Genomic DNA, 16,533 nt, shown 5'->3' with positions numbered 1-16,533 from the left:
GCAGGCTATGGGATTAGACTGTGACGATGACGGTATAGCGCAGGCAGAGGCATATCTCTCTCAGCTACAAAGTTGCCACAAAAGGACTCGAGGACTTTTATTTAGCAAGGCACACACACACACACAGCCTTACAGTATATGACCTCTATGGATATCATCTTCCATAGCACTCACATGCACGTTGACATGTGCACTCACAGTACGTTTTAACAGCGGGCCAACAGCCAACAGCCTGGCGCATTTTCCGTAACTACTGGCGATACCAGGCGAAGAGGCCATAGTTGAAAAGTGGGCGGGGGAGCTTTGTTTACCCGCCACGCGGAAAAGGTGATACGTTTAGATTAGATATCGTAGTGACAGCAGGAACACCCACTAGGACATTGTTATTGCCGCTGTTAAAACCGTAGGGTCACTCTTCAATCCACAATGTGTTAGCTATGTGTTGATGCCAATAGTGTCTATGCAATGTTTACTCATTGGCGCAAAGGAGCACGCAGCATCGCCTAATAATTCGCCATCTCACCACGGGTGAGAGAGTACATTTCAAGTCGGCCTATATTTTCACGCTGAGAGACCACAACCTGAGAGACCTGAGAGACGACAAGAGCCGGCTGAGACAAAAAAAACATGTCTCTCTCTATGACAATGAATGAAGGGGGAGTGTGTGAGAGAGGGACATTCTGTGAGTCAGAGGAATACAGAGACCCCTCCAGGGAATGCTTTGCGGGCCACTTGTCGGTCTGCGTGCGGACCACCTGCCTCAAAAACACATTAATATTCAATGTCATAATGTGCCCATCTCAACCTTCAAAGTTGATCTCTTAACAACTCTTCCCCCAGACTGTTGTCTGTCTCACCAACAGCTGTGCTCAATCTCTGTCATAATGGCTTGCTTATATAGCGGACCGCTTGGGGGTCCGCAGACCACCTGCCTCAAAACAATATTTATTTCATTTCATAATGTGCCCATCCCTACTGTTTATGAGCGGCGTGTGTTATTTGTGGCTCTGCGATGCACCAACGAGATTGCACGTGCGTGTGCTGGAACTGTTACTTTGTGTGTTCATACCACTAAACTGGCATGGACTAGTCCTTAGAATTTTGGGGGTCCATGACATGAAAAACTTTGAGCACCATAATAGCAACATAAGTTTTTTCAGAAAACGGTTAGTATTTAAGACATTAGATGCGGCCTCAGGTCTAAAGAGAAAAGTTTGCCTGCTCTGTGTTATTCCTGCATAGCCTGTACTCAACTTTTAACATTAAATATTAACACCAAATGGGCAAAGGCTGACTATCAACACTGCACCGACCGGTGAACTGGCCATAGGCCATTCCTCAGTCTAAAAAGATAATGGACTAACAAGAGCAGAATGGAGTTCTGTCTAGTTATTCATTGACACTTCTGCTTTGCAACTTTCGGCGGCTCCTGTGGCTGTGGGGCTGTGACGAAGAGTCTAAATTGAGGCCACACAGAGTCCAATCAGCATGACTATTGTAGGGGTGTAAGGACAGACGGAAGATTTAGAGTGGGCTAATGGAGTAATTGCAATGCATGAGGGAGTGAAGCAAATTGAGGCCAATACACAATCGGCCCCCACCTAGCCTGGTAAACAGGTCGCCAGGTTTCATGGTTTCACACTGTGTTTCAAAGCAGAGCAGCTCAGAAAGAATGCACACAAAGTGCACACCGTCTGCACTTGCAATTACGAACACTTTATTTAGGCAACGTTTCGGTCAAAGACCTTCTTCAGGCAAAGCAGAGCAGCTGAAAGTAAGATTACATATTATGAGATAATTCCCAGTGTCTGCATCATTTTTAGTATGTGTTGGGGCAATTCATTGAAACTAAATGACTAGTGTTTTTATTTTTATAAAACACATGCATATGGAATACTGTAGTTGAATTTGTGATAAATACAACAGTGAAAGCATGATGTTCCCTCCACACATGAAACATGTTTTTGTCATTTCAACTCAGCTTGAAGGCATGACCTGGACCATCTGTTTTTTTGTGCAGAACTCGTCACCAAAAGGCACCTTTTTCACATTCCTACCCTGGAGAGAGAGAGAGGGGGGGGGGGGGGGGAGATAGCTTCTCTGTACTTCCCCGAAATCTGAGTCGCATGTGTGACGTCGGTCGGCAGGAAGAGGAAGCCACCGATAGGTCAGGCCTATCGTCATTGTGGTAACCTGCCACCCGTAGCTTCAGCATGCACAGAAAGCCCAGTAGGTATTGACATGTTTTGAAATCTGCTGAGTTGGAATTCCTGTTTGATTGTCTTGCTGGCAATTTGCATAGTTCATCCTTGCATTCTCAATGAGGGTAAAGGTGCATGTATATATGCTGCTACTGTGTGCTGAGTTTTGTAGTTTATAGCGAACTATTTGGTGAAAGCAAAAATCACGCTTATAAAAACTATATAATACATCTTATGATCTTATGCGAGTCGAGCAAAGACACATCGATACGAAGTATGACTGCAGCCCTCCTCAGAAAGAAACATGTAGATGTTTCAATAGTTATACAGCATTATAGCCCCACAATGTAAACTTTTAGCCTAAATGCCTGACTGCACCTCGCGCTGTTTACATTACCCCCTAATAAAGTATTCGATCAAAAACACAAAAGTTTGTAATCTATGTTTCAATTAAATCAGGGCAGCTGCAGGCCATTTAGGTGCCTTAAGCCTAATTGCTTTTTACTTACCACCCCCCCACCCACACACACACACACACACACACACACACACACACACACACACACACCAATCAATCAGTGAAATAATTACATGTGAGAGCCCTACGTGACATGCACACACGATGCATGTGACACGACATAATCCTTTCATTATCTCGAGCAAATATATACCGGTACAATAATTCTGTTGCAAGTTGTCATTCGTCTTCAATTTATTTAAATAGCCCCATTTACACTGGCTAAAATTATAGATGCTCCCTTCCCGTTGGATCCTGAACTTTGCCTCTTAGGAAACTTCAGTGCAATAAGTGCAAATTTAGGTAGACACAAAATAAAATTTATAGAGGTTGCACTCGGGGTTGCTAGAAAATGTATTGCAATAACGTGGAAGTCTGACTCCCCCCCACCTATCGCAAGATGGTTCTCAGAACTGAACAGTTGTGTCCCTCTTGAGAAGATTACATATACTTTGAGAAGTTCAAGGGGTTTTGAGAAATTTTTGAAGATTTGGCAGCCCTATTTGAATTACATGGAGACTTTGTCCTTACCTGTATCAGTATTGTTATAGCTATCTCAGTCTAGATCGATTGCTTCCGGAAACAATTTTCTCTGTATTGTAGATTTGTCTCTTGTTTTGTTTTGTTTAGTTTAGTTCTTTTGTTTGTTTTCCATGTGGGTTTTTTTGTATATTATTGTTGTGATTATGTTCTAACTGTGTTGTCTTCTATGTATGTGGGGAGGGGGGAGGGTTGTGGACGGGCGTTCTGTGTATTTTGTAAAAAATTGAAAATAAAAACAAAATATTCAAAAAAAAAAATAGCCCCCAAAAAAAAATAGCCCCATTTATGATTATAATGGTGATTGGCTGACCATTCTGGTGCCCCTTTGGGAACGTGGATGACCCCCCCCACGCGGCCTGGTGTGGCCCCTTGCGTAGCGCCGGTCAATGAATTAAACTAGCGTTAGCGCTGTGTGTCTGCCAGAGCTCATCTCTCAGAGAGCAGTGGTTCTATACCAGCGTTGTCATGCCAAGGACGACCACATTTAGATTAGCGTTTGGCGGACATGCAAACCACCGTACTGAAAAGTGTACTTTGTGCCAGGGAGCCCAATAAGAGAGGATTTGTGCTAAAACCCATTCTGACCCGAGATCAGATTCTATACAAATGTCTTCTACATCCTGACAGTTTTCTGAAAAAGCCATGTTTCCATGTCAGTCGTTCTTCGATTTAAAAAAAATAGCAGACCTACAAGCTCGTAGCGCGCCACTCGCTATGAGCTTCTATAGCTCTGCTATTTTTCAATAGCTAAAGCATAACATAACACTAACACCAAAAGGGGTTCCCGCCCCAAAATGGGTTAAACAATATTGCTCAAAGTTAAATAGATGCAATATAAAACAGGGTTAAAATTTATTTTTATTTTTAATATTAGCATATTTTTCTGCAGGGGATCCCCTTCAAGGAATCGATTCCATCAGATTTGGAACCCGGCCCTACCTACAGGAATCGTTAAAGGGAACCGTTCAGGAATAGGACCGTTTAGACTCAATGGAATCGCAAAGGAATCGGAATCATTACCCTAGTGTGTGTCTCTGTGTGTGTGTGTGTGTGTGTGTGTGTGTGTGTGTGTGTGTGTGTGTGTGTGTGTGTGTGTGTCTGTGTGTGTTTCTGTGTCTGATTGTGTCATCAGAGAGTCTGGGGTGGTGAGCTGAGCTGACAAGAGAGTCTGGACTAAGGAGCACATTCCTCCGCCTGTGGGTGGCCTTAAGAGGGGTCAGGGGTCATCTTTTAATGTCAGGTCGAAGAGGACATGTTTGTCGACTAACGACTAATGAGGTGCAAGTAGAAGACAGCGTCATCACTCACAGCGGTACAAGCGGTCTCTGACACGCACAAGCACGCACACACGAGCGAGCGCACACAGACACAGACACAGACACAGACACACACACACACACACACACACACACACACACACACACACACACACACACACACACACACACACACACACACACACACACACACACACACACACACACACACACACACACACACACACACACACACACACATTGATAAAGAACTTTTCCTTGTCTTAACTCAATTTCTTTCCTCCGATTGTATTTCATCCCCTCATGGGTCCCGCTTTCCTGTGGAAGTGGATTTGAGCTGTATATATAAGATGTGCTCAGTGCCCTTCTCAGCAGACAGACAGATGATCCAGCATGCCCTTTGGTCTGCAATCGTAACTGAAACAGATCAATACCCAGGCCCGCTTGCCTGTCAACCGTATACCCACATGCACGCGCACGCAGGCACGCACGCACACGCGCGTAACACCATTGTGCGTGCATGTAAAAACCAGGCTATAACTCCCTCAATTAGTCTGAATTGTAAATTGTAAGCCTCGCTCCCCGAGTCTTCGTCAAGCATGAAACTAAAATGTCTTGGGAGGACCATTGCCCTCACAATATCTATTTCTCAAATTCTACTATACTTCTCACATTTATAGTAATACAAGCACATCGTTGTGCACAGCCCACACACGCACACACGTGCGCACACGCACACACACACACGCACAAGCACACACACGCACGCACGCACGCAGCAGCATCAAAGCCAGTGTGAGCGGCTGGCATGTATAGGAACAGGACATGGAAGTGTGTGTCACGGCAGGGGGGGTGGGGGGGCACATTCCTGGGGTGGTTCCCAGCGCAGAGGAGCAGCGTGGCTGAAGGATGACGCAGCTGTGGCATGCCTCTCTGAGATTCCTGCATCTCGTCTAGCGTCGTTAAAGCGCGCCGCTCTGCATGGTCAGACAGACTGACTGCACCCCGTTACAGGTTGAAGCAACAATAGATGACCAGCGTGGGAAGTATAACGATCTCTGTGTGTGTGTGTGTGTGTGTGTGTGCGCGCGGGGGTGCGTGGGTGTGTGGTCTTTTGCGACTTCACGCCACATCAACGGTATAGCTTGAAGTGGCCTAATTATCAGTCCGTCATGACTTGAATAATTAGCACATGTGGCAATTAAGAATTTAGGTAAATTCTACATCAGCAGTTCTCAAACTTTTGCAAAAAATAGCAGATGTACAAGCCCCGCAGCGCTTCACGAAGTGACGTGCTGTGAGCCTTTATAAATCTTCATAAATTAAAGTATATTACACTTTGTTCTTTGACAGTAGAACAAACATTTGTCTTAGAAATGTGAACATTTTTGCATGCAATGTCATGCCCGAAATAAGAGACAGACAGAATTCTGTCTGTGGGTTTCATAAATATTTTGGACAATGCTTTTTACCCAACAGTGACAATTTAATAGCCTAAAGCTGGTGCTCTGGGCTGGAAAATGAAATTGGAATACTGAAAAAGAAAAAAAAAAAATTAAATAAACTTTCATGCATCAATGCTTGTGCATTTTATAGGATGTACAGCATTTATGGGATTGGCTCATCAAATACTGCAAGGGTATAGAATCAAATTACATCCTATTCAGACACCATTTCAACTGAAACCACAAAACAGACTGAGCAATCTCCACCATGAGAGAGAGAGAGAGAGAGAGAGAGAGAGAGACACACACACACACACACACACACACACACACACACACACTGCATCAAAGCACACACGCGCTTTACAGTTTTTCACTTTCTGTACAGCACTTTGTAAACCCAGAGTTGTGAAATGTGCTATATAAATAAAGTGGATTGTATCGGATCAAAAAGGTACAGTATTTGTTATTTTCTATTTATTTGCTCATGCTACAAGTTAAATGTTCTCATATCTACAGTATATACTGTAGGGCACGTGGACTGGACGACCATTCCATACAGTATGTACAGCAATAAGGGCGGCAGAAAAGAACATTCGGTTCCTCAAGCTATATAGATTAATATTTCTTTTCCTTTTTGTAATTGAACGGTCCTCTCTCTCCTTCCCTATAACACCACTGCACCGGGTGCAGACTTTTTCCTTCATTATCAGAGCACGTATATACAAGATGCAAATGGCGTGAAATAATGTGTTGGCCAACGACCAACACACAAAAACACGTCCACTTCATTTATATTCATTGATTACTTATAGCATATGGATGAGTGCTTGCTCATGTCGTATTGTTACGAGACAGCTAATTTACAAACACAAATACACACACAGATGTAAATGCGCACACACAAAGGGCCAAACACACAAACATGGAGGTACAGACGTACAGACAGTACATACATAGCCACACACCCACACGTGCGCACACGCGCACGCACACACACACACACACACACACACACACACACACACACACACTTTTTTGTTTGACATGAAATTGGTTCCTGAACCGCCATCGTTGTCTCCTTCTGAGATCCAAATTGAATTGCTTGTCCCCTGGGAGCCCACACTGCCTCCTCCTCCCTCCCTCTGCCACCAACCATGCAACTCCCCAAATTGAACCCGGTGGCTGTGCGTGACCTATGCAAATGAACAGGGTGGGAGGAAGCCTCCACAGCCATCTCCTTATGGCTAAATAATAAATAAAAATGCACAATGAATAAATAATTCAAATGCCGCCTTGAGACCCAGTCTCATGGGTACCACCTCCTCCACTATCCCATCGCCTCCCACTCCCAACCACTCTCTAATCCATTGCCCCCCCACTGTCGCTGCATAGTCAATCAATAGCCAATTAAACAAATGTGCGAGAGGTCTCCAGTGGCACTGTGTGTGTGTGTGTGTGTGTGTGTGTGTGTGTGTGTGTGTGTGGTGCCTGGCCTGGGAAATAAATATGTAAATGATTCATTGGAGAGACCAGCGTCAGGGGGCATCTTCAGGCTAAAGCTTGGAAGAGGAGAGGGAACTTCGAAGGACAGGAAAGAATCCTTTTTTGGTCATTGTTGTTTGCATAATGTACATTATGTAGTCTGACAGTGACTACTGACCTCCTAGCACTGCACCTCCCATACTGCCTGCATCTGCACAACCTGCTAGCACTGGTACATTTATTTATATAGCAACCGTTATCCAAGACACTTTAGAATGACCTCCCGAGCGCGAAAACTTTGAAACCACCCTTCAGACATTTACTGTAACTGTAAGGCACTAGGCAGGCTACACTGCCCCAGCTGTTGTCCTCGTTCAGGTTCGCCTCGCGGAGATCAAGCCTGCTCCTTCCAGACAACTCGGCGGTGTTCAGAGTTGAGAATAGCAAATGATCATTAGGCTCAGCAAAACATTAACTCATCATTCCACTATTGGCCTCACTCCACACACACAGGCCCCTTGTCTGCTTCAAGAATTGATTTCATGCTTTTAATGTTTTGGTTTTTTAAAGTTTAAAAATGCACACCTTTCTCTCAAACAAGCCTCTCTGTTGAACATCCAGGTTTTCTGTGAGCCGGTGTGAGCCTGAAGGAGGGACTGAAGGGGGAAACGTGGAACAAGCAACACCTTGACCTGCTCATCCACTATGCATCACACTGCAGGGATTGCTAGCAAACCTCTATCTCTCTCGCACGCACGCACGCACGCACGCACGCACGCACGCACGCACGCACGCACGCACGCTATCGTCTATCTCCCCCTTTCATGTTGTGCATTCCTCTCCTTCTTCCTCGAACTCTGCAAGCGCAGAACCGTGTGCAGCTCCTCTTTGATGTGTCAGGGTCCAGGTTGTCCGCTGCCTGGCTAATTTTAGATGCCCCTTTTTAGCCACCGGCGCTCTCCAGGGAGGGGAGGGGGAGGGGGGTGCCACTGCCAAGTGGTTTCTTGTGTAAGGAACCTCAAACCTCAACAAACCTCCACGGTAATCCTGGACAAGGGGATTCACTAACACTGCTTGCTTGCTTCCGCAGCCCAGTAACACGTTGGTCAAGCTAGCAACAGTGTTGTTTTTGGCAGCAAAATTTGATTTTAAGTTCATTAGTATTTTGAATAGTTTCCATTTAGGTTTAGTCACCTGGAATGTTTTAGTGTAAGTCCAGTTTTAGTCGACTAAATATCATACGATTTTAGTCGACTAAATCTACACTAAAATGTATTTTGGCGGGGCTTGATGCCGTCGTAATGACTGTTTTTACACTTGCTGAAAATAGCCGATCTACAAGCTCACAACGCGTCGCAGCGCGACACGTTGTGAGCTCGTAGAGCCGCTATTTCCAGCATGCAACCAAGTGTGAAATGACTTATACTGGATCTCTAGTCCCTTCCTTTCATTTTAGTCTAGTTTTTATCTGTTGACAAAATCGACAGTATATTTAGTCATATAGTTTTAGTCATCATGGCTTAGTTTTTATTGAGTTTTTACAACAACACTGGCTATCAAGTAAAAAGCTAATGTGAGGTAAAAATGCCATTTCATCCGAGGCGGTTGGCTGCATAAACAGGCAGCATCTCGTGGGAGATGTTGGCGGAGCGGAGTGCTATCAAAACCACACGGGTGACCAGAGATTATCAATGTAAACAGATTGTGGTGGCAGATGGCGCGGTGGGTGGGAGGTGGAGGTGGAAGTCGGGGCCTTACCTTTCCTCTGTCGGGGAGGAGGGGGGGGAGAAGACGTTCTAGACGTTCTCTGCCGTTCACACGCAGGCTGGAAATGTCAGCTGCCGGCCGGCCTGCCAAGAACAGACAAGACAGCGTTATAGACAAAGAACAACAGACAGGGGATTTGGAGGCGTTTTTGTTTCTCAATCTGTCGGTGATGGCTTAAACCTAATTTGTACGTTGTCATGATTCATTTTGTGATGATTTCATTTCATAATATTCTTTATTATTAAATGAGTTGAAGCCTGCCATCATGCCATGTTTAGCACACCGACTATGTAGTTCGTTTAGCCCTCTGACTACATACTGTAGTTTGTTTGATTATTAAGGAAATGTCAACAAAATTCCATGCTCAAACGGACAGACAGACATACACACACACACACACACACACACACACACACACACACACAAAGCTTTGCATCGGAGCCACTGCACCGCTCAAAAGATCCAATGCACTAAATATTTTCTTGCCTTATTTTCTGTAAGATACATTATTGGTACGTTTAAATGCATTTTAAAGTGCAGGTTGAAGTTCATTGGTTCAAACGTGGGCACCGCCAAAACTCAGCATATAGGATCCAAATTCTGATACATTTTTATTAGGTATCAGAATCCTATAGGATTTTTTGGCTGGGGTAAGGAAAAAATCCTATAAAATATTATAACCATAAATCCTATTGGATTTTCTTATAGGACAATAACCTTATAGAAGAAAGAATCCAATAGATTGGATTCTTTGATTTTTGAGCGGTGCCTCCGCTCCATTACGGAGCTATGTGTGTCCCTGTAGGCTACGTGTCCGAGCACGGAAAGCTGCAACACGGTAACTCTATCATTTCTCGACCGTTTGGGGCACGGCTAAGATATGTATATATGCACTTCATTCCTGGGGGTCTGGATGTTCGATTTTTCCCAAAAATAATCAAAAGTACAGTACAGATCACAGTACACTACAATACAGCACAGAGCACAGTACAGCACAGTAACTAGAACAATAAATGTATAGTTGCACAGCTCAGTTCACAAAGGTGTGATTTTAATAGTATTTTTAATAATAGTATTCACACAGGTGTGATTTTAATAGTATTTTTAATAGCATCAGAATCTTATAGGATTTTATTTTTTACTGGTGGCCCACGGAGAAAATATAGATTCACGACCAAAATTCTAATGTTCATGACGCATTAACCATGCAATGATGTTCACGGAAGTCCTCATAAATCCTTAAATTAGCCCAAAGCCTTTGCTCTTTCGCAGCGTGATTCATTCTCACTCACTCAACGTTCTCTCGTTTCATTCGTTCATTCCACCGGGCAGGCCTTTCAGGCAGTTCCTGCTCCTTCTCTACCCCCTGCTTCACCTCAGGCCATGAATAATAATGCTGTATTTATGGAGAGAAACCAACCACCTTGTTAAAGGCCATAAGAAGCCTGAAAATAAAAGGCAGGTCCCTGTATCCCAACAGGCAGCAGAGATTATTAAAGTTTTAAGAGCACGGCCGAGAGAGCCGGAGCCGAGAACAGAGCGAGTACAGTACAGTACAGTACAGCGCAGTACACTATGGTTGGCCCCCCTATGGCTTCACTGAGTGGTTCTGACTGACTCCTCAGAGCCCGGCTCAAGACATGAACATAACACTGTCAGTGCAACCTTGTACCCTGCGGCAACAGCCCCCCCGTAGCACCACCCTCACCCGCTTTCCAAGACAGCACAGAGAGAGAGAGAGAGAGAGAGAGAGAGAGTAGCAGAGAGTCTTGAAAGTAAGTTCAAGCAGTTCTCCAACATTTCCATGCCAAGGGCCTCCAGATTGATGTGTAGCGTTAGGCCACAGACCCCCCCCCCCCCCCCTGGTAAGATGTTGTACCAGGAGACCCCCAACAGAACATCTGAGCCCCAGATTTTCGAACACTGTGAGGTTGCATAGAAGTATAGAGGGTTAAAGTCGTTAAACAGATTTTTATGCTTTATTATCTCATGATAAAGCAGGGAAACCCCCTCAAGCACAACTGGGGGTCCCCATGCAGCCCCACCCCCTCCCCCCCACACACACACCAGGGGTCTTTTGAGAACTTTAAGAACCATATGCCACCTTTTTGTTGAGCCCAGCAGTCGACATCGAGCGAGCGAAGACGCGCGGCTGCTTCTTCTTCTAACGCATACAGACGTGTGTGCCTCACTCACACAGGCCATTAAGTCTGGGTTTTTATGTGACTAAGGCAAAATGTGGCTCTGCATGGAGAGAGAACAGCTCTCGCGCAACGACGGGGCCCACCGGCATGAATGATGCGGCTCCATGAGCAGCGCGGGCAGATGAGCAGGGAGCACTATAGCGAGGCTGATTTACAGGCTCAATCTGAGGCCTGCAGCAGCGGGCGCCCCACTCGCTCCCTACAAGGATGACTTACGAGGGTGAAGACGCCACCTTTCCATTTCCATTTTATGATGAGGAATGGCGGCGCGCGGCTTTTCCTTGTATCAGCGGGGAGCGAGCTCATAGGGGAAAGACCACCGGCGTTCATTTTTATCGTTCGTCATTTTTAGAATTTGCATAGCATAGTCTACAAAAATATTTGATATTTATATTTAGTTTTAACCCATTTTGGACGGGAACCCCTTTTGGTGTTTTAAAGCATTATGTTATACTTTAGCTATTGAAAAATAGCAGATCTACAAGCTCATAGCTCAAATCTTTGAATATATATTATTACAGAGTGAACATTTTAACTCAAATCTTTGCTTCTGGGGGGTCCCTGGAACAACATATTTTCAGATGGGGGTCGTGGCCAATTAATTTTGGGTTCCTTGAAATATTGAGCACCACTGATACAGAAACATTGGCATTTCAGAAAACTGAACAAAATTTCGACGTCAGGCCTAAATGGGTTAATATAAAAAAACAAGATCTTAAAAAATATCAAGATCTTAATCCGTCAGCTATACTGTGTGTGTGTGTGTGTGTGTGTGTGTGTGTGTGTGTGTGTGTGTGTGGCGCGCATCGAAAACATAAATTAGCGACACTGGCACGCATAAATAAAGCCTTGGGACTGAGAAGAGACAACTTGCTTGGTTCCATCTGAATGGCAACCTATTCATCGGTGAGCAAGTTAATACGAAAGAAATAAAGTTGTTGGAAATCTTTTATTCAAATTTCCATACATTTTTCATCATTTTCTCCCTCACTTTTTTATAAAAGCAATTATGCCGAGAACATAACGCCGCTTCCCAGCTTTTCCTCTATAGCTGTTAAAACGTTTCCCTTCTTCTCTGTCAAAAATACTGAAAGGCAAGAGACTGAGTTATATACTTAAGTGAGTTCACAACTAAGTGCAGATGATGGGGTCAGGACACGAGGGAACAGCGGGGTGTGATAGAGAACACTGTGGCAGAGTCACGACCGAGCCCACAGTATCATATGAAGGAAAGATGGAGCTGAAACCAGTGGGAGAAATTAATGCGTGGGTGAGAGGGAGCTAGAGCGTGGAAGATAGTTATTGAGAGAAAGGAACGGGGAGAACAAATAAGCGGAGACAGAGCAAACTACTAGTAAGGAGAACGTTGTTTAAACAATTGATGAAGATCGAGAGAGAAAGGTAAATCACCCGGAAGACAGATGAAAAGTGAGTCTTGACAGCCTGGAAAAGCAGGGCCATTTAGCCCCTCCATTAGCAGCCAAAATGCATCATTGAAACGCAATGTGTGTAATAAGCATGAAACAAATATAATTAGGTTTACATAATTAGTCCTCATGGTTGATAGCTATACACTTATTCCCCGTGGACAGCCACCTGCCGGCCGGACAGACAAACACTGCGAAGACAGGATTCAGTGTCTTTCTGTCAAAGCACACACACACTCTCTCTCTACAGGGAGCGTTCGCACCGCGTGGGAGACGGATAACAAGAGAGAGGGCTGGCGGGTCACTTCTCATCAGGGATCGTTCTGAAGACATCAGAGATGTCACTATACACCGTGTAAACATGTTCAATCAGCACGGGGGCGGGGCTACTATGCATGTCAACAGCCTGCAGTGTGGCCCCTCGGTCACCATCACTCACTGACTACGCTTCTATTGTTGTAGCCATCTGTTGTAGCCGTTTGCATGCCTGTTTAATGTGTGAATACCGTCAGTGTTCTTTGTTTAAACCTTTGTTTGTCCAAAACGTTACTGTACAGGAAATGGAAGGAAAATAATAACCTACAGCATGTTCCAATTTTACGGGTGCAGTACTTAGTTTAGACAGCTTTTGGTTTAGACTATAGTCATTGGTTAGACCAGTCAAACCTATCTCAAAGCCTCACCCTAAACCTAACCTCCCACGGGGCAGCACACCTAAACCTATAACCTTAACCCATGTCTAACCAATGACTATAGTCTAAACTAAGTATGCACCCCAATGTTACAATGTATAGTTACTCATTGGTTCAATATGTATAAAGCCAGCGGACTTAACAGCATATCATTTCTAAGAGATCTACAGATATACAAACTCAACACACGTCACATCGTGACATGTTGTGAACATGACGATCATCTCTTGATTCACTACTTTTGACGATACGCGGTGTGTATTGTATAGCCATGTGTGTGATGATCTCACAGCAGCCATCCATCGGTGATGGACTATTTGTCTTGAGAGATGCTCTGTACAACACTCTCTCCTCTCCTCCACGCTGTGAACCCTGGGAGCACGCCGGGAGTCCATGAAAACTACTGATTGTGTGTTAGGGCCACTTTAAACATGCAAAGGGGGCCATCTCTGTATAGGTTGAGTTATTTCCGCCTGTGCACGTTTCGTTATAAACTTTCGGTTTCGAGACAGATGTGTTTAGACGGTAGAGTTGTTCTGCGTGTGTGGTGTTCATGCAACTCTTGGATGTCCAAACAGAAAGCTCCAAACTAATCATCCCTGCCCTAGACAATATTTGCAATTCACATAAGTTATACCGCCAGGCATTGTACTGTATGGATTCATCGCAGATGATCAATGAACCCTCCTGCTTTTGGCCTCTGCAAACGTACATTTGATTTCGACATTCAGCGCGTCATACTAATTGTAATATCAATATAAAACAAATTGCTTTTTGGGCCATCCGTGTGTGTGTGTGTGTGTGTGTGTGTGTGTGTGTGGTAAACCATTCCAGCACAGATCTTCAAGATGTAATCGGGTGGGATAAAAGTTCAGGCGTTCCTCCACACACACTGAACCTATTGTCTTCGTCCTCTGTTCCAGACACTGAGGCAAATCAAGAATCAAGACGAGAAACGCCACGTGACATGCTAACAGGTTTATAGTTGGCTGCGCACGGCTGTGCAACCAACACGCCATAGATAAGGAATCTAACCTAAAGCAGGGGGTGACGGGGCGCTGAAAAGCCATTCCTGTCTTGTGAGTCGGTAATGGGGTCTCATTGGTCTCGGAGGGGGGGGGTCGGGGGCACAGGTCTGCAGCTGTCTCCAGCCACAGAGCACTCCCAGCTGTGAGCTCTGGCAGTGGAGAGCACACTGACTGTTGGGGCACACAACGGCTGGCTATTCGAACAGACACAACTAGCTATACAAGCTTGTAGATACCGTTATGCTATTTTTCACAAAATAAATTAGAACAATTCAGATGATTCGTTTAGAAACTATTTCAAAATGTTTGAATTTATTTTATGGAAGATTTTGATGTTTTAAAAAAAAGTGTGTGGGGGGAGGGGGGATGAAAAGAATAAAAAATGTCGGGGGCGCCGACAGTGAAAATGGTTAAGAGCCGTGGTTCAAATGGTGCTGCAGCAGCCATGCCCTCGTTGGTCTCCGGAGGGGGTGTGTGAGCAGAGCTCTGCAGTTGCCTCTACCCCAGAGCACTCACAGCTGTGAGCGTGGCACTGGACCGCACACTCAGGATGTGTTGGCACACTGTGACGGTGCTCATGGGCAGGCCAGCTGGGCATGGTGGGGGGATTTAGACTGACATTTCCTTCCGGGTTTCTTTTCATTTTATCTACCCATAAACACACATTTTATGTTGAGTATAAAATATGTCATGCAAACAGCTACAGTATATGTTCCGTTAACCACGCAATCCCTAACAGTAAAAGAATGTTCAGAAATAGCGTGTTTAAATTTGATTAAGCATCCCCAAACTAGTTCACGCCATGGGTTTAAACTTTTAAAAGATGTGGTTAAGGATGCCATGTCCCCATCTCAGGTCCTCTGGGGTATTCTTCAGAACCAAATGTGAAATGTGTCTTAAATATTAGCAGAAGTCCTAACTATGAGGAGCAGTGGTTTAACCCATCCTAACTATGAGGAGCAGTGGTTTCACCCATCCTAACTATGAGGAGCAGTGGTTTAACCCATCCTAACTATGAGGAGCAGTGGTTTAACCCATCCTAACTATGAGGAGCAGTGGTTTAACCCATCCTAACTATGAGGAGCAGTGGTTTCACCCATCCTAACTATGAGGAGCAGTGGTTTAACCCATCCTGACTATGAGGAGCAGTGGTTTCACCCATCCTAACTATGAGGAGCAGTGGTTTAACCCATCCTAACTATGAGGAGCAGTGGTTTCACCCATCCTAACTATGAGGAGCAGTGGTTTAACCCATCCTGACTATGAGGAGCAGTGGTTTAACCCATCCTAACTATGAGGAGCAGTGGTTTAACCCATCCTAACTATGAGGAGCAGTGGTTTAACTCAATCCGCAGTGGTGGAAAGTACTGCATTTGAGGCATTTGTACTTTACGTCAGTATTTCCAATATCCTACTTTTACTTCAACTCCACTACATCTCAGTCAGAGATCCACATTCTAGGCCACACAACGTGGATCCTCAGATCAACATGATTGTATTTTGTTCTCACATTTTCTTTCCACCGTTTCCACATTCTCATTTCTGGGGAATGTGAGGAAGCTTGTAGAATTTAAAACGGGAATGACGGGTCATCACGTCGTGGTCAGACTGTTAAGATGCCCTTCTGGGCTCAATATGAGGAATATGAATCATATACAAATGCAGGAAGGAACAGTCTCCTATAGCGCACGCACACACAGTACTTGTGAGGACATCAAACGCGTCAAACGCCACTTCGATTGAAATGAATCGCTTGGGGGCGGGGTTGTCCGCCCTATATTATAACTCTATGTGGAACAGCTATACAGCAATCTCATCAAATTCTACTTCATTAAATCATTTCAAACATAAGCTTAGAACCTATTTATAGTTGACCAGATCACTTAATTATATTCTTTTGTATTATCTCTTCTTTTCTCTAATCATGCGCTACGATAACCAAGTATA

At 44.6% G+C, this 16,533-nt stretch overlaps 1 protein-coding gene across 1 annotated transcript in view; it reads right to left on the bottom strand.

The window, feature by feature from the left end:
- Positions 1-16,533, bottom strand: part of tspan9a (tetraspanin 9a) — a 255,026-nt gene that overhangs the window by 167,286 nt on the left and 71,207 nt on the right. Inside the window, exon 3 of the mRNA XM_080761379.1 lies at positions 9,227-9,318. The gene's annotated coding sequence lies outside the window, so the exon portion shown is untranslated. The remainder of the gene's footprint in view (positions 1-9,226; positions 9,319-16,533) is intronic.

This window comes from Protomyctophum bolini (genome assembly GCF_963924005.1).
Source record: "Protomyctophum bolini genome assembly, chromosome: 4".
NCBI lineage: Eukaryota > Metazoa > Chordata > Actinopteri > Myctophiformes > Myctophidae > Protomyctophum > Protomyctophum bolini.
Note: the sequence above shows the minus strand (reverse complement) of the source record. Positions and strands in the feature narration are given on the sequence as shown.